The sequence below is a fragment of the Trachypithecus francoisi genome, unplaced genomic scaffold (assembly GCF_009764315.1).
Source record: "Trachypithecus francoisi isolate TF-2019V2 unplaced genomic scaffold, Tfra_2.0 Contig01474, whole genome shotgun sequence".
In the NCBI taxonomy this organism is placed as follows: Eukaryota; Metazoa; Chordata; class Mammalia; order Primates; family Cercopithecidae; genus Trachypithecus; species Trachypithecus francoisi.
This window is the reverse complement of record NW_022681435.1, coordinates 15201043-15228123: the sequence shown is the minus strand read 5'-3', so window position 1 is coordinate 15228123 and position 27081 is coordinate 15201043. Positions and strand designations below refer to the sequence as shown.

Below are 27081 nucleotides of genomic sequence, written 5' to 3'. Positions count from 1 at the left end.
AGGTGTGGTGGCATGTGCCTGTAGTCCCAACTACTTTGGAGGCTGAGGCAGGGAATCGCTTGAACCCAGGAGGAGGAGGTTACAGTGAGCTGAGATCCTGCCACTGCCCTCCAGCGAGGCAACAGAGCAAGATTCGATCTCTAAATAAATAAATAAATCTCAAAGCTATGGCCTTTGCTACTATCCATTCATTTCCATTAATTTTGTGATAGAAAAGTGATGGGAATCTCCCCACACACTCATTTTGTTCTTTCCATACATGTTACAGTAAATAGTGAAGGTATATAGGATCATACACTATAATCCAATGAATATGTTAGATGCTATTATCTAAAATCGCAATATCTTTTATAACTTGCATATAGATGTACAATTGGAAAGCATCCAAAATGAATCCTAATTTGAAGATTTAGTGGTTTGCATTTGAAGAGAGAATTAGGTAGATAGTAATATCTATATGTACTTCAGAGCAAGCTTATTCTAATATGCTTTAATGATAAAAATACATAATTACTATGTTATATATTCATATTCTGGAAGAGAAAAATCTGAACAGAAAATATGTATAAAAATATACAGTAATAAAGATAATTTGTCAGCATGTAATCCTCTGTAAATCTAAATCTATGCAACTGACAGTACATATAATTCACAGTTCTTTTATAAGCAGATTTCTATGATTTCAGATCTTGATATAGAAAAGAAACACATGTGTTTGTGTATATATTTTTAATAGAGTAATACAGTATTAGTTTCTCAAATAGATTGAATCAGTTTCCAATGATGTGAAATATTTGATGGAATGCTTTAAATTATATATATTGTTAGGGCATTAGTTTATTTTGTTATATGTAAGGATATTGCTTTCTCTCTAGAATTAATTGTACATATGATACATCAACTATTGAAGATTGAGTTTAGTCATAGCAAGCTGACAAAATATATTTTCTTATACCTTAAAATGACATAATGAGAATCTGGTAAATATAAATCAAATCAGTTTATATGTATCTCATTGAAGGAAAAACAAAACATCATACAGGAAATTTAAAAGTACTATTATATATGTTATTTCTATCCATTCAAATTTTTAATACACAGAAGTTTATAAATTTCTGCATCTATAATATCAAATATGTGTATTAATAATATACTGATCTGTAGATAACATATAATTCATTATATAACATACGGTTCAACTATATTTAAGAGAAATAACAATATGAAAAATTGGAAATAACTTGCTCATGGTCCGTTGAAGCCTTGTTATACACTCACCACAAGTAATAATGCTATCAACAAGGGCAGATTTTCTCTTCTCAAAAGTTGACCCAGATACATTGGATTGTTATAACAATCCAGTGCATCTACTTAAATACATTAAAGAAGTCACAATACCACTCAAGTTAAACACATTATAATTTTGTACTACCTACCTGTTTTTAAGATAATTCTCACTATATCAAATTCCTACCTCAGAAAATACAGAAACCAGAGGAACATGTATCTTCAACAAGAATAAATTCAATGTTATTAATAAACATTTATGACACTTGGTGACAGATGATAGCTTTAAAATAAGAGCATTTTATTTCATCTTAATTGGCATATTTAGTGGGTCCACTTAACATCTTATGTGTTAAATATAGTGTGATTTAGTATTGTCTATAGTGTTGATATAATATTCATTCCACAAGCATTCACTAAATGTCTACCATGTGCCAATGACTGTGCTATGCATTTTACATATAAAAGTGAACAAGTTAGATATGATCTCTAACCTTGTAAAGCATAGAATAGATTTAAAAACCATCAAATAAGGATTATTTGTCAATTGTGACAATTACTAAAAAATGCTCATGATTTTTTAAAATAGAGAATAATTAATAAGGGGTGGAAGAGAAGCAGGAAAAATCAAGTGACAGGAAGCTTCTGTCCTGTGCCTCTGAGCTCCCTGTTCTGTATGGAAGGACGTATTTCACTAGCTGCTGGAAAAACTGTCTCACAACAGCTCTTCACCGACAGCTCTTTCCTCTTGGCTGCAAAGAGACTCCTTACCAAGTCCACACCTACTTCCTGGGGCAGCGATCATTTTAGAAGTATAAAGGACTGTTGCTACCCCAACTTGGGACAGGTCCAAAGGTCCATCCCAGCTTCAGAAGTACCCCAAGGATGAGCTGAGGTCCCATGATCACGGCCCTCCCAGTCCTACTTCTCCCTCTGACCTGGGCTGCTTGGTTCTCCCCACAGCTAATGTACTACCTAGTACACTTCCTGCATGTTGGTATCTCCAGGATCCGCTTCCCAGGTAACAGACTTCACCATCTGGTGTCCCTGGCTGTCACTTTAGAATATCTGCCCTGCAGAATGAAATTTCCCGGCAAAAGTCAGTCCATGGATGGAAAATAGATATTGGAAACTTTACTGAGAAAGTAATGTATAAAACTGTGCGAACCCACAATATCGTACTCTGTAAATTAGAGTTAGTTTTGGATCTCTATATGTAACAATGCTTGAATATGTGTAAAGTGAGTAGAGTAATTATAAGTCCAAAAAATTCAAAATCAAATTTTGGAGTATGTCTTTGTATTTATTCAATGCCACAGATAAGTAGGCAAATGATCAAAAATATTTGTTGAACATCCACTAATGTTTTATCTAGTCAGTTATGTAAATGTTCCCAATTACATTCAAGTATTGAGAAAATATAGAAAAAAAATCAACAAATTTTATCTTATTTCTAAGTTCTACTTTACCATCTGTAAAAGCGCATCTAAAAGCAACTTCACAAAATTGTACCTTTAAGTGATCTATATGTACATCGCTTCATGATATGAGAATTAACTATAGCAGGAGATTGACTGCCTAGAAGAGACTGTTTTATGTGTTCATTTTGATCACATGCAATCATAAGCATAGGTATCAGGTCCAGAGTAGACCAAGCATCTCAGCAAATGCAATCAGGGACGGGGATCCTTTCACCTTTCTTCTCTGCCATCCTCAGGTCATATGTGCTCTTTGTCCTTTGCTTGCTATTTTATAATGACAAAGTGTCTGCCAAATTTTGCTGGATAGAGAGTTGAGGAGAAGCAGCAAAGACAAAAGTTGTTTCTCCTAGTAAGATTTGTGTCCGTTTGTTGATAAGACAATCTCCTGATACTATATAGGGGAAAACATGATAAAGAGAAAAACACTGCACATAAGAATGAAAAAGTTATGATCATTTACATGATACATACATAAAAGACACGGTTTAAACAAGATAAATTTTCTTCTTATTTGAAAAAATCCTAATTTATTCTTTTAAATTATGAGACCATAATATTATTTGTTTCTTGTTATTTGACAACTGCTATTTATTTTTACCATGTTCCGGAGTTAATTTGATAGACCTAAAACACTATCTTTATGGAAAAAAAATATTTTGAGACAGATGTCTGGGGGAGTATATTCTTCCTTACACATTTTTTTATGGACAGACTTCCGTTAGAAAGTGAAAGACTGGAAGACAGCATTGGATGACAAGATGACATGGAGTTGACTTATTTGAGGGAGAAGGGTATTGCAGATAGGTGGGAGGACCCTTCTAACAGATTTTTAGGCATTACGTATTGAGGAGAAGGGGGAAGAGCATCAGATGATTTGGTTGGGGCAGACAGGGTAAAGATCTTAAAATCTCAGTATAGAGTTTGAATCTAATTTTTGTTTAAATGGTTTGAAGAGGGCATGGAAAGTAAAGGAAAACATTGATCGAGAGAGTGAAGTATATATCATTTCTTAAAAAAACAAAACAAAACACTTTCATCTCACTTAAAGAGGTAATGACAGTAATAGAGAACTAGTGAAGAGAGAAGTACAATAAAGTTGATTGAGTTACGATATTGTCATCTGTGATTAACAGGAAAAAGACAAAAATCAAGAAATGTTTTTTCTCTTACATGATAAATCTAAGGTTACAGTGGCTTCATGGTTGTTAATTTGGCAGTTCAGTAACCCTGCTAAGGACTGGGTTCATATTTCAGTGTTGAGAACTGTGGTTGCCTGCATTATTTTTCACAAACATTTGGTGTTCATCCTGAGAGTATGATTATACAGCCCCTGCTGTTGAAATCCGGCATGGCCATGTGAATATCTCTGGCCAAGGAAATACAGGAGAAGGGATGTCTGTCATCTCCAGACAGCTGAAGAGTACCATTCGACAGGCTCTTTTTTCTGCCTCTACAATTGTATCAAAATGTACACTTGCATCCCTCTGTCACTTTGTGGCACTGGAAGACGTGGGTGGACAAGAAATAACCGGTTTTTTTTTTGAAGCCATCTTGATTTTCAGGTCTATTGTTGCTATTGCACAATCCAGCTTGTTCAAGCTGGTACAGTGTTCTCAGTGTTGTTGTTGTTTAATCGTTTCACTAAGTGTGAAAAAAATTTACTAGTTCTCCAGGACTTCACTTTATGTCTAAATGGCTAAAGTTGTGTCATATGTTAATGTTTAAACCCATCTGTGATCAGGAAAACATACTTACTAAATAAATTACTCTAATAATTAGGTCTTGGGCCTAAGAATGGAGCCTTGAATAATGAAGTGCAAGGGGGCCACAATAGGGGGAAAATACATGAAAAATTAGACTTGTATCACGACAGGGAAACTGGAAAAGGAGATGAATAGTAATCAACTGAGAATGTCTATTATCTGAGATATCATTTCTCCTTTCTTCTCTTCTTTCCTTCCTTACACCTTTCCTCATTTCATCCATTCATTCATCCAACTAATATTTATTGGTAATCAGCGATGTAACAATGATAAGCACCAAGGACAGAGGTGGAAAGGGGTCCCCAAAGACACTCCAGCCAACCTGTACCCTGGGGCGGAGCCACAGTAGTTCACACTGTTTGCAGCGGGGAGGAGCCTGACCCCTTCTCTACCTGGGTAAACCTGGTATTTAATCTGTGATGTGGGAAGCACACTAGCAGGATTCTGGCTTTGCAGAGAGTCCCTGATTCTTTTTTTTTTTTTTTTCCTTTTTGTCCAATAAAACCCATTTTTCTCACCCTTTAAATTGTCTGTGGGTCTAATTTTTCATGGTCATGTGACAAGGAGCCCATCTTTAGCTGAACTAAGGAAAAGTCCTACAAGAAAATCAACCTGTAATCTAGTTTGCAGAAAAAAAACAATAGCAAACAACAACAGTAACAAATCAGTAGGTACTCTCCTTGGAAAGGATTGTGTTAGAGTTAAGTTAAAGAAGAGGTACACAAAGCAGCTAACAGCACGGGAAATGATGACAATATTTCCTAGAGAAAGGAACATTGGATCTGAAATTTGAAATAGGAGTAAAAATTGTGATGGGAGGAATGATTGAGAGGAAGTCTCTCCAGGCAGAAATAGTAGCACATGCCAAGACCAAAAGTAAGAGCATGATGTATTGAGAGGGGCCTGAACTGCAGTGCGTGTGAGTGTGTGTGCATTGGCTTGCCTCACATGGCCACGAACTTATTAGTAGAACACTTATATGTAGTGGAAAGGATTAGCTAAAATACAAATAAAATACTGTATCACCGTATCTGAATGTATCACCAATATTTCACCAGACATTAAGATCCCACGGTATGAAAAAAGTCAAAATGGAAGTATAGCAATTCTATTTTTATATATAAAAAACTAATGTACTTCGCTTACAAATAAACTACTTTTTTTACAAATGTAAAATTCAAATTTCCAAATTTGATGCTGCAGGTTCCCTGACTATAAAAATAGGGTCAAAAGTAAGTATCTCTGAGGGTCATTCTCTTGTTAAAATTCTAATATAATAACTTATATAATCCTTTAACATATTATCTGTAAAACAGGACTTTACTCTGTTATAACAATCACAAATGGAAATGAGAGGACAAATGGGAAGACTATACTGATAAGGTCTCTGACTAGTTTGCTCAAGAGCCGTGAGTCATACTCTGTATATGTGTGTGTGTAATATTTATTTCTGGGACTAAGGCATTCATATATATGTGTGTGTCTATATATGTGTATATATGTATATAGTCATACCACTAATGGAATACTTATTAAGAGTAAATAGGCTATTCTAGGTTAGAACAAATGTAGATCTAGTTTTACAATTCACACGGCATTTCACCCCAGAAGAAATCAAGACATCCATGATTATGAAGATTCATTTTTACTATATTTATTGTAGAAAATAATAACACCCATCTCAAAAGGCCACTGGTCATGGTAAACGCATTTTTAAAAAATATCTGATAAATTAACACATAATACCGTGTTCATAATGCTTTTTATACATACATTCGTTGTTTTATACATAGCTAATTAATATTGTTGTTGTTACCATAAGAATAAACTATCCTCATATGCTCTGATCATTGGCTGCACGTAGCCCTTGGAGGGACTCAGAAAGAAACATAGGTAACAGACATTCCTTATGTGAAAGTTCTTTGTTCATTACATGGAGTTTCCTTTGATACATTTCTTTTCTACAACTCCCAGAGAGCTTGTACTATATCAATAGGAAAGAAATGAATGCCTTTTCTCCACTCTCAAGCAAGTCTACCTGCTATAGTCATTCAAAAACAGATGTGAGTTTATGTCATACTGATAAATACACTGTTTGATTCTAGTGATACGTGTGAACAAAATGAACAAACTAGTCACTGTTTCTATTTTCTAGACCAAGTATTAGATGCAGACGGCTGGAAATAAGAGAAACAGAGTTAGGAGAATCTAAGGGTAAGTAGAATAGAGGCATATTTGAAGGCAACATAAGACAGAGAAGAGTGACTTGGAAAGTCTTAGATATTCATTGGTTATAAAACCCCAGAACTTTGCTTTTTTTTTTTTTTTATAACAACAACAACAACAAACAGAGGTTTGCTCTGTCACCCACACTGGAGCGCAGTGGCACAATCTCGGCTCATAGCAACCTCTTTTCCCTAGGTTCAAGGGATTCTCATAACTCAGCCTCTTGAGTGGCATGCACCACCATACTGGGCTATTTTTTTTTCTTTTACCATTTTCAGTAGAGACTGGGTTTCACTGTGTTGGCCAGGTTGGTCTCGAACTCCTAGCCTCAAGTGATCCATCCACCTCAACCTCCCAAAGTGCTGGGATTACAGGCGTGAGCCAATGTGCCAGGCTTACATCTTAAAACAAAAGAAACTTATTTTTATTACATGCCCCACTCAACCTATAGACCAGATCTCTTTTTCCCCTCAAAGCAAAACTTTCTAAAATAGCTTTCTGTAGTTTCTTTATCCACTTATCCATCTCCAATGTTTTTTTCTCTTTCCATTATTGCTTCTTCACATGACTCCAGGAAAACTTCTCATGTCAACGGCACTAATGGCTTCAGGATAGCCAACCACATCACTAACTCAAATTCTCAATAATCTTCATTATTTTATGATAATTACTCTCTCTCTATATATATGTGATGATTATGTGATGATTAATATCGAGTGTCAACTTGACTGGATTGAAGGATGCAAAGCGTTGTTCCTGGGTGTGTCTGTGAGGATGCCAACAAAGGAGATTAACATTTGAGTCGTGAATTGGGTGATGCAGACCCACCCTCAATCTGGGTGAGCACCATCTAATCAGCTGCCAGTACAGCCAGGATTAAAGCAGGCAGAGGAGCATGGAAAGACTAGACTGGCTGAGTCTTCTGGCCTTCATCTTTCTCCCATGCTGGATGCTTCCTGCCCTTGAAAGCTTTTGGACTCCTGGACCTACACCAGTGGTTTGCCAGGGGCTCTAGGGCCCTTTGGCCACAGACTGAAGGCTGAACTGTTGGCTTCCCTACTTTGGGGGTTTTGGTACTCGGACTGGCTTCCTTGCTCCTCAGCTTGCAGACGGCCTATTGTGGGACTTCACCTTGTGATGGTGTGAGTCAATACTCCCTTTCATACACATCTACCCTATTAGTCTCCTGTCACTCTAGAGAGCCCTAAATAGTGTGCGTGTGTGTAGATGTATGTGTATATATATAGACACATATGTGTGTCTATATATGTGTATATATGTGTGTGTCTATATGTAATTATGTATGTAATATAGATATACGCATATAGTTAGATTGAGAATTTAGCTCCCGGCTTGCATATGCAAGCTTGTTTCTATCCACATCAGAGTATAAAACAAAATACTCTCATTAAATTAAAAAAAATCAAACCTCATACTATGGCAAACACTGATATGGAGGTTAGGAGCTGGAGTAATCACCAAGATGGAAAATCACCCTAATTGCCAAATGAAACCCTGGGAATACAAAGTAGAAATAAGCCCCAAATGACTCAACAGCTCAGAATACAGAAGCCCACAGAAAAATCAATCTGACAAAAAAGCTAGCTCAAAAACAAAGTTTCAAATCCTAAGAAGTAATGATTCAATGTGAGAAGGAGTAAACAAACACAGCAGAAAAATTAGCATTCAAAGAGCTTAAGCTACAGCAATGTGAAAATGCCAAAAAACCACATATTATTAAATGATAAACAAATTATAAATTATAATTAATAAAGTAAATAATAGGAAACTGTGAGAACATAAAGGACAGATTTGGGATAAAAAGTAGAACTTTCTAAAAAGCTACCTAAAGTTCTGGAAACTAAAAAGACAATGGATGAATGAAATAGATATTATTGAGGAATAAATAAATATATAAAAGATCAAAATTAAATAACATGAAATGCAGAAAAATGTTCTGAAAAAAATTGTAATGAGATAGAAGGATTAACAGACATACACTGAAATCCGGAATTCCATATCAAGCTGTCTACTTGACATGTGTACATTTTACATGTATATTTTATAACTCCATAAGGGCCAGCCCTAAAGTCAATTGCAGTCAATACTTTCACTGATACTCCTTTCGTTGCCAGAACTTAGGCACATGGTTACCAATAAATAAAGGGTGGCTGGAAAATTCACTTTACCTATGTAGAGTCATCCAAGTAAGATGAGGAAATAGATACAATATGTACTTGTCAATTCTCTGCCAAACAACCAAATTAGAATTGTAAGTATATAGAAAACTTGAATGAAAAAATGTATCTACTATAAAATGTATGTGTGGGTGTGTTAGTCCATTTTCACACTCCTATAAAGAACTTCCCGAGACTGGATAATTTATGAAGAAAAGAGGTTTAATTGACTCACAATTCAGCATGGATGGGGAGGCCTAAGGAACCTTACAATCATGGTGGAAGGCCAAGGGGAAGCAAGGCACCTTCCTCACATGGTAGCAGGAAGTGGAAATGCTGAAGAAAGGGGGAGGAGCCCCTTATAAAACCAACAGATCTTATGACAACTCACTATCACAAGAACAGGATGAGGGAAACCACCCCCATAATTCAATTAGCTCCATCTCCTCTCTCCTTTGACACATGGGGACTACGGAGATTACAATTCAAGATGAGATTTGGGTGGGGACACAAAGCCTACCCATATCATTCTTCCCCTGGCCCCTCCCAAATCTCACGTTTTTTTCAAATTTCAAAACCAATCATGCCTTCCCAACCTTCCCCCAAATTCTTAAGTAATGCCAGCATTAACCCAAAACTTCAAGTCCAAAGTCTCACCTGAAATAAAGCAAGTCCTTTCTGCCTATGAGCCTGTAAAATCAAAAGCAATTTAGTAACTTCCTAGATACAATGGGGGTAAAGGTATTGGGTAAATACACCTGTTCCAAATGGAAGAAACGGGCAAAAAACAAAGGGTGACAGGCCCCATGCAAGTCCAAAATCCAGTGGTGCAGTTATTAAATCTTACATTAGGCTTCTCCAAAGGTACAGAACTAATAGGATAGATGAAAATATGAAGCAGAGTTTATTAAGGAGTATTGACTCACATGATCACAAGGTAAAGTCCCCCGATAGGCTGTCTGCCAACTGAAAAGCCAGGAAGCCAGTCCAAGTCCCAAAACCTCACAGGTAAGGAAATAGAAAGTGTAGCCTTCAGTCTGTGGCCAAAGGCCCAAGAGTCCCTCGCAAACCACTGGTGTAGGTCTAAGAGTCCAAAAGATTTTTAGGGCAGGAAGCATCCAGCATGGGAGAAAGATGGAGGCCAGAAGACTCAGCCAGTCAGGTCCTTCCATGTTCCTCTGCCTGCTTTTATTCTAGCTGCTCTCTTAGATGATCAGATGATGCCCACCCTGATTGTGGGTGGGTCTACTTCTCCCAGTCCACTGACTCAAATGTTAATCTCCTTTGGCAACACCCTCACAGACACATGCAGGAAAAATACTTTGCATGTTTCAATCTAATCAAGTTGACACTTGATATTAACCATCACAAATCTTAAAGCTCCTAAATAATCAACTTTGGCTCCACGTCTCACTCTCAGGTCACGTGGATGCAAGGAGTGAGCTCCCACAATCTTGGGCAGCTCCAACCCCTGTGGCTTTGTAGGGTACCAGCCCCACTATGGCTGCTTTCATAGGCTGGCATTGAGTGCCTGTGACTTTTCCAAGCACGCAGTTCAAGCTGTCAGTGGATCTACCATTCTGGGGTCTGGAGGATGGTGGTCCTCTTCTCACAGCTCCACTAGGGAGTGCCCCAGTGGGGACTCTGTGTAGGGGCTCTTGCCCCACATTTTTCTTCTGTACTGCCCTGGCAGATGTTCTACATGAGGACTTCATCCCTGCAGCAAACTTCTGCCTGGACATCCAGGCATTTCCATACATCCTCTGAAATTTAGTTGAAGGTTCCCAAACCTCAATTCTTGACTTCTGTGCACCTACAGGCCAAACGCCATGTGGAAGCTGATGAGCCTTGGGGCTTGTACCCTCTCAAGCAATGGCCTGAGCTGTATGTTGGCCCCTTTTAGCTACAACTGAGATGCTGGGCACCAAGTCCCAAGACTGCCCAAAGCAACAAGCCTCTGGGCTTGTCTCAGGACATGTTTTTTCCTCCTAGGTCGACCTGTGATGGGAGGGGCTTGCTTTGAAGGTCTCTGACATGCCTTGGAGACATTTTCTCCATTGTTTTGGCAATTAACATTTGGCTCCTTGTTACTTCTGCAATTTCTGTGGCAGGCCTGAATTTCTCTGCAGAAAACGGGTTTCCTTTTCTATAGCATTGTAAGGCTGCAAATTTCCCAAATTTTTACGCTCTGTTTCCCTTTTGAACATAAGTTCCAACTTCAGATCATCTCTCTCCAGTTCAAAGTTCCACAGATCTTTAGGGCAGGGGCAGAATGCTGCCAGTCCCTTTGTTAAAGCATAGCAAAAGTCATCTTTATTCCAGTTCCCAACAAGTTCCTCATCTTCATCTGAGACCACCTCAGCCTGAACTTCACTGTCCATAAAGATATTAGCATTTTGGTCAAAACCATTCAATAAGTCTCTAGGGAGTTCCAAACTTTCCCACATTTTCCTGTCTTCTTCTAAGCCCTCCAAACTGTTCCAACTTCTGCTTGTTACCCAGTTCCAACGTTGCTTCCATATTTTCAGGTATCTTTATAGCAGCACTCCACTGTCTGCAGTAGCAATTTATGTATCAGTGTGTTTTCACACTGCTATAAAGAACTGCCGGAGACTGAGTAATTTACAAAGGAAAGAGTTGTAATTGGCTCACAGTTCTGCATGGCTGGGGAGGCCTCAGGAAACTTACAATCATGTCAGAAGATGAAGGGGAGGCAAAGCACCTTCTTCACAAGGCAGCAGGAAGGAAGAAGGGGGAAGTGGAGAGCCCCTTATAAAACCATCAGAGCCTGTTAGAGCTATCTCATTATCATGAGAACCACACAGGCAAAAACACGCCCATGATTTAATTACCTTCACCTGGTCTCTCCCTTTACATGGGGGCGGGGTGGGAGGAGGGTTCGGGGAGAGGGGAGGATTACAGGGATCATGGGGATTACAATTCAAGGTGAGATTAGGACCCAAAGCCTAACAATTTCAATGGGTATGAGTGTGTGTCCCTATACCCCCAACCCTGACAAAACTAATGAAAAGGGAACATACTCCCTTTTCAGGAGACCATGCAATGAATATACCAACATGCAATGAATATTTATAAATATATGAATATTTACAAATATACAATGAATATTTACAAACTTCACTGTATACTTCACAAAAGAATTCTCAACAATTTCCAACAAATTTACATTTCAACAAATTCAAGAAATTATTGATAACTTTTGTAGTCACCAAAGCAATTAAAGTAGAATTCAAATTAAAAAAAAAAAAAACAGTTTTTAAGATTCTTTGGAAATTTGTGAGTTAAATAAAACAATTAAAAATTACAAATAAATGTCCTACACATACACTGTGTAGGATTCAGCCATACCAGTGGCTAGAGGCTGATTTAAATACATTAAGTAAAATATAGATTCAAAATAAATGAGTTGAACTAGAAGTCATAAATAGGTCTTGATATTTATATAGATATAAAATATCTATAAAGTTTTATTTAAACAGATACTAAGCACAGTGTAGATGTACACTATGGGAAGGTAAGTTGGTGCAAACAGTTAGGAGAACAAACTAGTGCTACCCATCAAATCTGAAGTGGTTCTTACACAGCAGTTCTATTTACTTGAAATAGAACCTGGAGAAATTTACTACATTCTTTACAATGATTTTTATATGGCATAGTTTGTAACTGAGTATATATGTACATCCGTCAATGGGTAATTGATAAATAAACCTACAGTTGTTCCTATAACATTTAAGATTAATTAGACTTTCATTTATCAATATACATACATCTGTAAAATATTTTTAGTGTAAAAAGCAAACTGCAGAATTATATAGGATAAAATCGGTCATTTAAATTTTGCATAAATGAAATATTGCTTTGAGTACACTAATATGTAGTAAAAGATCAAAACCATACACAGAAAGAACATTCACCACTGTGCATCTTCATTATAGGAAAAGAGGGAAGAAATAGAAGGCAGGCATTTCGCTATAACTGTATGTGTCCTTCTTAAAAACCATCTAAAGAATATGTGACAATCTGTCATGAGCCAACTAATGCCTTCACTGTGTTTGATAGTTAGCAGGGTCCCTTGGGTGCGGGTCACCAGCACTCGGAGGCCAGGCCAGGGCTCTGCTTCATCGAGGGCGCAGCTGCAGGAAAACTGTACAAGGCTATGAGCTGGATCCCAAAAGGCAGAGGCTGCAGTCAAACGCCCATCTAAAGGGGGAGGGGAGGGGAGGGTCGTGACCTCCGTGAACCTGAGTAAAGTAGAGGGTGGCATGGCTTATAACATGGGCAACTGCCATTATAAGTGCCAGCTTAGACTTTGTTGTGGCACCAGATGTGGGCCTGAAAGCTTTTGAGCAGCAGCTGCAGGCTGGTGCCAGACAGGTGGAGACGGGGTCACATTTGAGTTTGCTCAGAAGCGGACGCAGCCCTGAGTGACACCTACTAATGACTCAGATGGGCAGCTTTTAGCCAGGTCTGCAAGGACATGAACCTCACCCTGGCTGCCACTGACAGTTGTTTCTCTATGCGGTAGGGATCTTGGCTCTAAGCTTCTCATTCATGAGCCACACACCTGTGCTGCTGCATGACCGTGACGAGTGGCTACATGAGGCTGCCTTCCTCCTGGGTTGGCATATATTCACACCTGCTGCCTGCCCGGGCTAGCATGCCTACGTTGCCTGGCGAGAGCGGAGCCCCAGAACTCCCCAACCCCTGCCCCGGGAGCTTCCATTCCAACTAATGCCAAGGACTTCTTCTTCCCCCTTCCAAATAACGAAGATTGTGTTTGGGCAGGGGGAACTAAAGAAGGTGGTTCTAGTCACAACCCAGGTTCAAATATCCGAATAGGCTCCATCTCCAGATATTCTGCTCTACTGATGTGGAAGGTGACAATTGTTCATTAAAAATCTTCCGGGTGATTCGATCACCGCAGCAAAGGTGAAGAAACACTAAGTCCAAGTGAACAGAAATGGAGGAGGCAGCAATGGCCATGTGGGGTTCAGCCAGAGGCTACTGAGATCATCTAAGAGATGACTCTCACCTTACCCACCCTGAACTCGATGTCAATGCATTTCCTATTCCAACTGGCATAAAGATGGTGGCTGATAAACACTCATCACCTGCGTGAATGAAACAATGAATGAGCATAATCAAAGTACTCAGGTCCTTATTCTACATAATGGAGTCCAAATGAAAGGTCCAAATTCCCTTCCCAAGCAATTGTTTAGATTACTTAAATGTCCCTATGTAGTGATTGTTGGTTATTTCCTTTGAGTCAGAGAACCAAATGAAAGGGAAAAGAAAAAGGATAAAAAAATAAAGATACAATAACTGGCAAAAATAAGGCCACTAGATAAATGTTTAAGTGAACCTGGAAACATTGAAGGAAACAATTATAGAGCCTAATAAGCCAGATCATATTTATTTTTACATCATATTTATGTATGTCATTCTATGTATGTTATCCTGAGGGTATCTCATATGTGTCATGTGCATATATAAGTTAGTTCTTACGATGTAGGCTAAATAATGTGAGTTTAGACTTGTTTTCTGATAATAGCATATATTAATCATCAATTAAATCTATAAATAATAAAGTTCTATAACAGTAGGAAATACATTTTCATCTACTATATAATATATCCTGACTCAGGGTGATATTTAAAGATTTCTAAAGAATTGCAAATATGATTATTAATCCTATAGCTAAATCACAAGTATAGAAAATATAATTCAGCATTCATGCAGCATTTTGCATCTCTAGAGAGCTTGCAATTATTAAGTTAAAGCATTAATGGTTAGTCACCAAAATTTTAGATGGAATCACAAGTTCTTTTTCTACTTTACAGGCCCCCATGGGGTAGAGAAAGTGAGATAAGTGACTCATGCTCAGTGGGAAATGCATTACTCCCACACAGTTTTTCTTCAAGCCATGAACACTTAGCCAACTAGTGCTTTATAACTAAAGTCTCCAGCATTCTCTCTACCCACACTTAGTGCCCTGTAATTGCACAAGTTACAAACGTTCAGGGAAAATACTTTTTGTTGCTGTTGAAAATGCTTAATTTTATTTGATAAATTAGCCTTTTACAAGTTCCCCAGGCAACCCCTTGTATACGAAAGTGTTTCTGCATAAACTCTCCTGATAGACAAAGCTCTTGGTTTTGTTCATAATTCTATAGAAATAAAGAAAATAAATGGACATGCATATTGGGTTTTACAGACCCAAAGTTCAAACAATTCCAACTTGTATTTATTTAAGGGGGAAAAAAAAGTGGAAGGGCCAATATAGGTGACAACAGGGAAGTGGTCAGAAAGACAAATAGAAGTAAAATCATGTTAACGTTCATAAAAATTAATAGGAAGTAACTCAGATTCCAAGATTAAGAAATACAAAGGAAAATTAACAGAGATGGAATACAGTAACCCAGAAAATGAATATATAATAAAAATATTGATAGAGGAATGGCAAGAAAAGACATTCTCACACATTTCATGTGAATTGTCGTGACTTTTTCAGAGAGAAGATAATTTACCAGAGTATATTAACAGCTCTTAAATTTTCCCTATGTTTCATAACTAGAAGACTGTTCTAAGTACCTATATATATAAAAGATTTATGTTCATAATTACTCAACATTACTTCTAATAACAAATATAGGAAATAATCTATATGATTAGGGTCTAATTGAATAAATTATAATTCTTAAAGTGAAAAATTATAAAGCTTTAACATCTGTGGAAATTTTGATAACAAAAACATTGAGGGTATATAATGGGGAATAAAAAGGCAAAATGCACAAATTGTATGTATACAATGATTCTGATTATTTACATATAACTTGTATATATATATACACACACAATAATGTGATATACAAGATACCCAAGATAAACAAAAAATGAGGCTTTCCATTTTGTTCAGCTTTACCTAAGCTCTAAGACCAAAAAGAATGGATTCTTGGTCTTCCCACCTCCCTAAACAAGAAGTCACCATAAACAGACAAAGTGATGACCAGAGAAAATTAAAGGCTGGATCCTGTATCTCTTTAGTGCTCCCAATCTCCAAGATGAATAATGGGAAGATTCACAAGGAGATGCTGGAAAGACCTGTTATTTGACTCCTCCCTGCTTCCCCTGAAAATAGGGTAGGGTTACTGGCCTCCACATATAGCCAAATCTAAGGGGCTGCAGAGAACTTCCTGAAGATATTGACATGTGCCACCAGGAATTTGGGGGACAGCATGGTGCCTCAGTGACGCTGGAAAAAGGAAAAGTAACCTATTCCTATGGAGCAAAGAGATGGTGCTTCACTGATAATTGCCTGTAATTTCAGAATTTTTTGGAACACGAATGTTATGAGTGTGTGTGGGATGATCCATGAGTAGGTCCTATAGAGAGGAGCTGGACATTCATCATTAAAAACTACAACAACAAAATAATGAACTCCACTCAAAAGGACCAGCTGGATGGATGAAGTGCTATCAACAGAAGAATTTTATATGGAAGGGACTGTGGGAGGGATTGGAGCTGATACAGGAGCAGTCAGTGGCTAATCTGAAGAGACAAACAAATGAGAGAGAGAGACAGTGCCTGTACCTCTAATGACCAGTAGAGCACCCACAACTGAAACAACAGCACCAATCCAAAAGACTCATTCTTCCCCTCTCCTCTCTTCCAGCTCTGAAAAAGTATGAGTGCGGCAATCTCACAGGCAAGACAGACAATGTGGTAGCCAGGTGTGGGAGCAAGTGCAGAGGCACACAGCCCTTCCTCCCTGCAGGACCCCTGTCTGAGGCTGATGAGGGATGGAATCTGATCATTGATGGGACGGGATTTCCTAACCATTCGCATACTGGACCATTGTTAACATCCAATAATGTCGAAGTTCTATGCTATTCCTAGGTTTTAATCATGAATGAAAGAAAAAGAACTTGTTCAAGGTAGCAGTATGAAAAAGATATCACAGCTTCTCTTCCCATTTGCAACATGTCCAATATACCAAACATTCCAAGAGGCAGACTGTTTTATTCCTGTGAGGTTTAGAATTTAGGTACTTTTTATTTTACTTAGTATGTTAATCTTCATTTTCACAGTATTATAAGAGAGCAAGAAATCCAATATATTTTTTGTCGAAAGGTGCCCATCTTTCAAAGGGAGCCAATATTTTAAATGACCCCAAAATGTAGAGAAGAATAAAAACGGAAATATTTAGGTTGTATCTGACACATAGGCATTCATTAGTGAATTGTGAGAGAATACTTGCAGAGTAACAAAATAGGATGGAATATGGATTTCCAATAACTAAATAGTGCCAAACAGTAAAACAGAATAATTAGGAGGCACAGTATATAGAGTTAGGAACAGATATGAGAGGAGGTAACAGCAAAAACAGCCTGACCAAGGAGAAACAAATGAATCAAAATGCAAGGTTTGAGGACATAACTCGATGAAGAATTAACAAAGGTCCTCATAGCATAAAAGTTGTCCGTGCAATACACACCTACGTTGTGACGTTAGTTATCTTTGATAAATATTCACAAAAAACACCCTAACACTTGCCACTCAAGTCCAAACCAACCTGATTTCAATCTTTCCCAAACTATCTCCATAGTCTATACAATATAATGGTACAATGATTCTTGCATATCAATAATGCTGAAATATGTTAGTGAGTAGTGACTTGTGTCATTTAACCTCAAAATATATTTGAATGAGATAATCATGAAGTTTTTACTTTCTTTTTTTGTTTTGTTTTTTAGAGATGAAGTCTGGCTCTATCGCCCAGGCTGGAGTACAGTGGTGCAATCTCCGCTCACTGCAAGCTCAGCCTCCGGGGTTCACCTCATTCTCCTGTCTCAGCCCCTCAAGTAGCTGGGACTACGGGCGCCCGACACCACGCCCGGCTAATTTTTGTATTTTTAGTAGAGATGGGGTTTCACCGTGTTAGCCAAGATGGTCTCGATATCCTGACCTCGTGATCCGTCCGCCTCGCCCTCCCAAAGTGCTGGGATTACAGGCATGTGCCACCACGCCCAGCTGAAGTTTTTACTTTCAACCATATCGATTCTAGTACTGTCTTTTTCAGGTATTATATTTCTGAGTTTATTCCTGTTGACCCAGAGTAATTTTTTTCTTTTTATTTTTTTGTAATTTCAACACTTATTTTAGATTCAGTGGGTACACGTGTAGTTTTGTTACATGGAAATATTGCTAATGCTGAAGTTTGGGGTCTGGATACCACCACTGAGGTAGTGAGAATAGTACTCAACAGGTCCTTGTTCAACCCATACCTCCCACCCTCCCCACTCTAGTAGTCTACAGTGTCTATTGTTCCAATCTTTGTGTCCAGATGTGCCCAATGTTTATCTCTCACTTATAAGTGATATCATGCAATATTTGGCTGTCCATTCCGGTGTTAATTTGCTTAGGGTGATTGCCTCCAGCTACATCGATGTTGCTACACAAAACATTTTTTATGGCTGCATAGTATTCCATGATGTATATGTACCACATTTTTTTCTAATCCACTGTTGATGGGCACCTTGGTTGATTCCATGTCTTTGCTCTTGTGAAAAGTGTGGCAATGAACATATGCATGCCTGTGTCTTTACCATAAAATCATTTATATTCTCTCAGCTATATACTCATTAATGAGATTACTGAGTGGAATGGTAGTTTTGCTTCTAAGTTCTCTGAGAAGTCTCCAAACTACTTTCCACAGTGGCTGAAGTAATTTACATTCCTGCCAACAGTGTATAAGCACTCCCTTTTTTCTGCAGCCTCAACAGCAGGTTATTATTTGACATTTTAGTAATAGCCATTCTGACTGGTTTGATGATATCTCATTGTGGTTTTGATTTGCATTTCTCTGATGATTAGTGATTAGGAACATTTTTTCATGTTTGTTGGCCATTTGTTTTCTTTTCAGAAGTGTCTGTTCATGTATTTTGCCCACTTTTTGATGGAATTATTATTATTATTTTTTACTTATTAAGTTCTTTGTAAACTCTGTATGTTAGAACTTTGTCAGATGCATAGTTTGTATTTTCTCCCATTCTGTAGATGGTCTATTTACTCTGTTGGTAGTTTCTTTTGCTGTGCAGAAGATCTTTAGTTTAATTAGGTCCCACTGTCAATTTTTGTTTTTGTTGCATTTGCTTTTGGGGACTTAAAAATCCTGCCAAGGTGGATGCTGAGAAAGGTGTTTCCTAGGTTTCTTTCTAGGAATTTCATAGTTTGGGGTCTTACATTTAAATGTTTAATAAATTTTGGGTGAACTTTTGTATAGGGGTCCAATTTCATTCTTTTCATATGGCTAGCCAGTTATCCAAGCACCATTTATTGAATAGGGAGTCTTTTCCCCACTGCTTGTTTCAGTCAGCTTTGTTTAAGATCAGATGGTGTAGGTGTATAGCTTTATTTATGGATTATACAACCTTCTCCATTGGTCAATGTGTCTGCTTTCTAACCAGTACCATGCTGCTTTGGTTACTGTAGCCTTACAGTATAGTTTGAAGTCTACTAGTGGGCTGCCTTCAGCTTTGTTCTTTTCACTTAGGGTTGCTTTGGCTCTTTAGGCTCTTTTTTGGTTCCATATGAATTTCAGAATAGACTTTTCCAATTCTGTGGAAAATGACATTGATAGTTTGACATAAATAACTGTGAATCTGTAAATTGTTTTGTGCATATGGTCATTTTAATGATATTGATTCTTCCAATCCATGAGCATGGGATGTTTTTCCATTCATTTGTATCATCTCTGATTTCTTTCTGCAGTGTTTTGTACTTCGCCTCATAGAAATCTTTCCCCTCCTTCATGTCTTCATAAATATTTCAGTTTTGGGATGGGGCTACTGTAAACAGGATTGTGTTCTTGATTTGGCTGTCAGCTTGAATGTGTATAGAAATGCGACTGACTTTTGTATGTTGATTTTGTATCCTGAAACTTGAAGTTTTTTTGTTTGTTTGTTTTGTTTTGTTTTAATCAGTTCTAGGAGTTTTTTGGTGGTATCTTTAGGGTTTTCTGGGTATAGAATCATATCATCAGTGAAGATAGATAATTTGATTTCTTCTTTTCCTATTTGGATGGGGTATGCCTGTCTTGTTTCAGTTCGCAAGGGGAATGGTTCCAGCTTTTGTCCATTCGGTATGGTGTTGGCAGTGGTTTTGTCGTTGATGGATCTTATTACTTTGAAGTATGTTCCTTCAACCTATTCTGTTGAGGGTTTTTATCAAGAAGTGATGTTGGATTCTATCAAAAGCTTTTCCTGCATCAATTGAGATGATCATATGGTGTTTGCTTTTAATTCTTTTTATGTGGTAAATCACATTTACTGATTTGCATGTGTTGAACCAGATTTGCGTCCCAAGAATAAAGTCTACTTAATCATTTTGTATTAACTTTTTGATGTGCTGCTGGATTCAGTTTTGCTGATGATTTTCATGTCAATGTTCACCAGGGGTTTTGGACCTGAAGTTTTCTTTTTCATGGTATCTCTACCAGATTTTGGTATCAGGCTGATGCCTGATAAAATATAGAATGGCCATCATAGAATAAATTAGAAAGGAGCCCATCCTTCTTGATTTTTTGGAATAGTGTCAGTAGGATTGGTACCAGTTTTTTAAAACTTTCTTGGTTTTGGAGATAAATAATATGTTCACATTAAATATGAAACACATCACATGCCATCTACTATTTTAGTTTTTCACTTATCACTTGAGTAATATTTTATACTTTTCTCATGGCCTTTGCCATGCTCCACTACACTAGTGATTAGAATTCCATCTTAATTCCTGTGCTGATGGGCCACCTGCTTATTTGCTCTCAGATCTATTCCTTCCCCTTCTCCACTCTGTTTCATTGCAGAGAAATCAATTTCCCAGGGCCTCTTGCTAGTAGCTTCCTGGTAGATTCAGTCAATGGAAGATGCTGGCAGAAGACTGGCAGGCGGAACTGGACAGAACCCAGAGCATTTCTCCTCTGATGTCTAGAGATGCATCTCTTACTGCTGTTGCCTGTCCACTGTGGCTCAAAGTCCTTTCTGGTAGCTCTTTCATCTGAGTAGGGAAGCACCAACAGTAGTTTGTTTTTGCCACACAGCTCCTGCTACAGGGTCTGGAAACCCTGGTTCACACTGTAGTTTCTCTTCACCCTTTTAGCTCCTTCCTACCATTACTAATCTATATGTTACCCAGTAGCAGTTTACATAGCTTCTCAGATCTTCAGTTGCATCTATTAAATACTCTGACCGGGTGCTGGCTCACGCCAGTAATCCCAGCACTTTAGGAGGCGGAGACGGGTGGATCACGAGGTCAAGAGATAGAGACCATCCCCTGGCTAACACGGCGAAACCCCGTCTCTACTAAAAAATACAAACAATTAGCCAGGCGTGGTGGCGGGCGCCGTAGTCCCAGCTACTCGGGAGGCTGAGGCAGGAGAATGGCGTAAACCCGGGAGGCGGAGCTTGCAGTGAGCCGAGATGGCGCCACTGCACTCCAGCCTGGGCGACAGAGCGAGACTCCGTCTCAAAGAAAACAAAACAAAACAAAACAAAACAAAACTCTGTTCATAGACCTAGAGTATTTCTATTTACTAGATGGACACTGACAAATACAGAGTGTATGTTTTATGAGTAGTGATTTTCTCTTACTCATTTTCATATCTCTCAGTATCAACAATGTATACTAAACGATGGCACTTCAAAAATATATCAAACTGAAAATATGAATTTATATGAAAATATTGAAAGATTTTCCTTCTATTACACTGAAATCACATGCTCCTAAGAATGTTGTATATTTTGTTATTAAATATTATCCTTTGAAACTTCATTCTTCCATGGAATAGCAAAATGCACCATCATTTTTGACAGAGCATTTGCTTTGCAAACAAGATGTGAGAGATTACAGGTATACAAATTGTGTAGACTTCTCAGGCTTTTATTTTTCCATTGAAATGAAACTTAGCTATAGAAACACAAAGCGAACTCAGGTTTTTAACCTCATCTGAGAAATAGTATATATTATTTACAAACTCAGATTATCTCCAAAACATGGGACTTAGATACCTACCTAGAGCTCTAATTAAAATGTAATTCTCTAGATGGCCTTTATATCCAGAAATCAAAATCTATTAGATAATGAAATTATCAAAACTATTCTATAAGTCAACATTAACTAGTACATTAAAGTACTCTCATGCAATGTCTGGAAATATGATACATTTTAATATGATGATACATAAGACACATAAATCCTTCAATGTGGAATATTTAAGTTTCATCTTTCACTCTGTGTTGGTATTTCTAAAACAGATGCATTTCAATCCAAAGTTAGGTAAATAATTAAAATAAAATTGGAATAATAAGTGACAGTTTATCTAAAATAAATTTATCTCTGTACCTAAATTCTGAAGGTCGCCTGCTGTGCAACATGGGTCCAGTTTTGCTCCAGAGCAAGTAATGAATTCAACGATGTGAAATGGCATAGGTTAAAAATAGTTTCTAGGGAGAAGGGCATAGTTAGAAAGCTTGCATCATCAAAAGAAAAGGCATAGTTCCCACGTTTCCAAGTCCCCTTGGGAAGAAGAGTCAGAACCACATATTCCGATAAGCAACTCTTTATGGTTTGTCCTTCAGCAAATCGACATCACCTTTCTACAGACTTACTCTGCAATTTATGGCATTTCTATAGTAGAATTTGTGTATTAGCTGTTTACGTAAGTAATCTGCAAATGCCAGATTCCCAGAACTTTGAAAGTGTAGGGGTTGTGAGAAGACAATGTATTGGTGTATTGGAACCAGCCTGTGGTAGCTCACAGGAAGGATATTTTAAGCTTTATTTTATTTTATTTTTGAGCATCTTTGTTGCAAAGGTAACACAGTTCTGGTCCTAGGAAAATCACATTCTACTAGAATAAATGACATAATGTACATTAAGATGTACTTATGTTGAGTGCTAACTTCTACACTCAAAATGGTTGCTACAGATAACAGTAAAGAAAATCTTAACTTTCCTGCACAGAGAAACTAATGCATTTCTCTCATACAGGAGGGCAATTTCCTTCTAAATTTCTTTTGGATTTTTTTTCTTGAAAAAATATTATATTGGTTTTGTTATTGTGATTTTTTTGTATTATTCTCCAGAATCATTTTTCACTCCTTTAAACACACAGCTCTGATCATTCTCTAGTCAATAATTGCATGAGACCAGCTTCATACCATCTAAAAATCAGATAAGACAAATTATCTAACATTTCATTAAATTAACTTTATTCTTAAATATGAGATAAACTTAATCTTAAAGCCAAAAAATTACAGTGAAAAAGTTTCCTGAGTTTGTTCATGAATAATAAATGCAATCTCCTAGTAAACACATCATAATAAGTATTTTAGCAGATACCTCCATAAATAATTTTTTTCAAACTTTTCAGTTCAAATTATGAAAGGCCATGAATGAACAGAGGGGATTATTACTGCATTGTTTCATATCTAGTTGAGGGACAAAAGAATCCAATTAATTTTATCACTGGCTGGTAAAATACTGAAATTTGAAAACATTTGCTTGATTTCATATAGCCAACCAGTCAAATGTTCTGTGAGTTTTGTAGAGTCAGCTTATACAAGGTAGGGAAACACTCCCTGCAGTTGCATCAAACCATTTGGTCCATTAAGACCTCACTAAAGCTGCCAAGTTATATTTTTTTCCCGCATAATATTGTTTGGCATCTGCATTGATCAAATTAACTGGTCAACTGCCAAATGTCCATTTCACTTTGGCATGCAGATAGGGATTATGAGAGTGAAAAAATAATTTGTTAAATTTCCAAAATTTACTAATGTCTGAAAGAGCTCATATGCTCACCCAAATTATATAAATTATACTAAAAAAAACCTTTAATCACCCCTGAGGATTCCTCTCCAATTAATATATACTTCCAATCATACAAAGTATGCTTCTGAACATGGAAATTGAATAATATGAACACAAATAATTAGATAATTAAAGCATTCATTTTAAAACCTATATTTTAATGTATGGTACAAATCCTTGTGGTTTGTGATGCTAACTTGAAAATATATGAATACATATAAAATTTTCTCCTCACAGAATAGTGATGTACAATTTTGTAAGAAAAATATATGTGATATACATTAAATGATTAATAAGTATGTTATTAAAATATTACTATATTTTACCAGATTCTTACTCATTTATCAAATATGTTTTTATTGGCTACTATGAGACACTGTTTAATTTTTATAGAAGGGGATTATAGCCTGGAAGAAAAGATACATATTCTAACGAATAAAATACAATGAGGAAAGCAAACTGGGTTAGCAACAAAAAATTGAAATTATTTTTCAGTTACACATAGAAAATTAAAATATAAGCACCTAGTTTCATTAAAAAATACAATGTACTAAAAATGAAAAATTGCATTGATATGTGGTTGGAGAATTAGAGAGCATCTTTTGTCTTTGACGAGGTCAATGTAATCGAAATCAGAGTGCCTGGTTATAGAGTGGGGGAAGAAAATATCACAACTAAAATGTTTAGGTGCGTACATGTGTATGTGCATATAATCTTTAAAATTATATTATTTGTGGAATCTAAAAATCAAATTAATTGAATTCATAAACATAGAAAGTAGGATACTTAAGGGTAGAGTGGGGCTGGGGGTGGGGATGGTTATTGGTTATGAAAATTAGTGTAAAATTATCACATATCCACACATACATTCATATACTAATTCCAATACAACTCAAATTAAAACATCCATATATTATATTTCATTGTTTTCTTACACTTTTAGGAATAAGACAAAACTTTTGAAACTATTAACTACAGCAGTTAAGTGTCATATGCTTTAATCAGAGATAATTCTGCACGGATTTTTCTCCAGAACAAGGTTATAATTGAATCATTGACAGACAGGGTTATGTCTCATACCATATTACCTCTAGTTCCCTGGCTTCATTTCTCATCCTTAAAAATACCTCCTTTCTGTCTAAAAAGTTCTTCTCCCAATCTCCCTACTTGTCTTTCTAAATAATTCTAGATCCAACTCTAGAGCAACAACTTTGCTCTCAAGTTCTCATTCTTTATCAGGAGTAATAAATTATGATATAATTTCAGAAATTTCTTAGTTTCTTTATAGACTAATGAAACACCAAGTTTCATGAGGCCAAGGGCTTTGCGTGTTTTTTTCACTGCCCTATATCTGGCACCTAAAAGAGAAACAGGCACTAAACAGATGCTTTTTTGTTTGTTTGTTGTTGTTGTTGTTTCAGGAGTCAATGGCTTAGGATAAATCATCATTCTAAATATCTCTGGAGTCCTAACGACTGAGTTCAGCTATTCTAGCATCCCTAAGCCAATAGTCATCTGACAATATCAAGACTTTCACACCACCTTCCTGCCCTTATGCCTCATGTCTCTTCTTAACCAGCATGAGGACAAATTAGTCCAATAAAACTTCCCAACCAACAGGTTGATGTGCCTACTCCAATAGCAAACAAAAGAAAACAAAAACCAGAATGGTATCTTCTGAGTCACTTTTGCCTTCCCAGTCTCAGGAGAGTACTGGGAATTGGTAGAACCTAACCAGCATCCTGACCTTATGCTGCAAGGGAGCTCAGAAAATGACTTTTTAGACTCTTTAGCCCCTATTGTAAAGGAAAACATTAGGGGAGGAGAGGAGAATGGAGGTTGAAACTGCCAAACTGCCACAATCCATTTCACCCACCATTTTTTATACTTAATATAATTATGTCTCCATGAAAGTGAAGAAGTCTTTGCGAGTGTCTCTTTTAAAGATTGCATGATAGCCCACTTCGTAGCTGAGCCGTTAACTATTCCTTTGCCAAAGGAAATTACATTTTATCCTATATTTTGTCTGCATGCAATCATATACAACCTTCTACCAATAAAGAATTCTAATAAATATTGTTTTCTTCATTTTACACTACTTTAGGGGTTCTTTAGTTCCCCATAACGTTGAGCTAAAGGCACCAGCTTGGCTGACTTGTTTTATTCTTTTTTTCTAATTGTGTTAAGCTTTTGTTTCATGCTGTTAAATGAACTAGAGAGTTTCTATTTTGTCTCAGAGTTTGTATTTTTCCAGAATTACTAGACTGAAGGAAAAGAATACTCTTAAGTCAATACATATTGCTGTGATGTTTTCTTCAGAAATATACTAACCTGTTTGACTATTTGCAAATGCATTCACTACTACTGAATAGCGTGTTGAACATATTCTAAAATTCTAAATTATAAGGTATAACTTAGAATGGAATGCACAAATACTAGCTATACTGCTTAATAAACTGCTACAAAGTGAACAGCCCTACGGACCCACCTGCCAAGTCCAGTACAGAATATTGCCAGCACAGAAGATGCTGCAGCCTTTCCCTTCACCACAGTGGCCACTAGTCTGATTCTTGTCATTCCAAGTCTGTTTCCCTTGTTTTTGAAATGTCTATAAATAAAACACTGTATATAATACTTCCTATCTGTTTCTTCCACCCAACATTATGCATCTGAGGTGCAGCCATGTTTGTATTTTGTTCTATCATTTTTCTATAGCTTTCCATCCTAGATATATATTACAAATACATTAATGACATTTTTGTTCATACATTTTATGGTGTTTCAAGTTTGAGGCTATTATGGAAAATACTGGTACCTTTTGTACTTCTGTATCTTTTAAAATAATCACTTGATGAATAATGACTTTCCTGCCAGTTGTTTAGAATTATTTTAATGTCTACCTCAAAGGTTTTATTGTATAAATATTTGTGTTTACATTTTACTACACTTATGGCCTATGTAAATTCTGACTGGGAAAATTATTGAAATTTTATTTGGGAGAAATATTTATGTTTACAATTGTTTCCTTTTGTGTTCAGTGGTTTTATTCTTAGTTTGAAGTGTAAATATTTTGATGTATGGTTATAATTATCAATTTTAAGTATAAATCAATACATTTTGACACCTAAAGTCTTAGCCTACTTTTATTTCCAATTCTTTCATTTCCATGTTGCTGATCTTCACTAATTTAATCTTGGATTAGAGGTACTATTATAATGACTATTTGTATAATACAGTTTAAAACTTAGCTTTTACATTTGT

The 27081-nt window shown here is 36.9% G+C and overlaps 1 protein-coding gene across 2 annotated transcripts in view; it reads right to left on the bottom strand.

Annotated features, from left to right (window-relative positions):
* The window catches only part of CCDC102B (coiled-coil domain containing 102B), a 353588-nt gene that overhangs the window by 53915 nt on the left and 272592 nt on the right, over positions 1-27081 (bottom strand). The gene's annotated exons all lie outside the window — the stretch shown is intronic.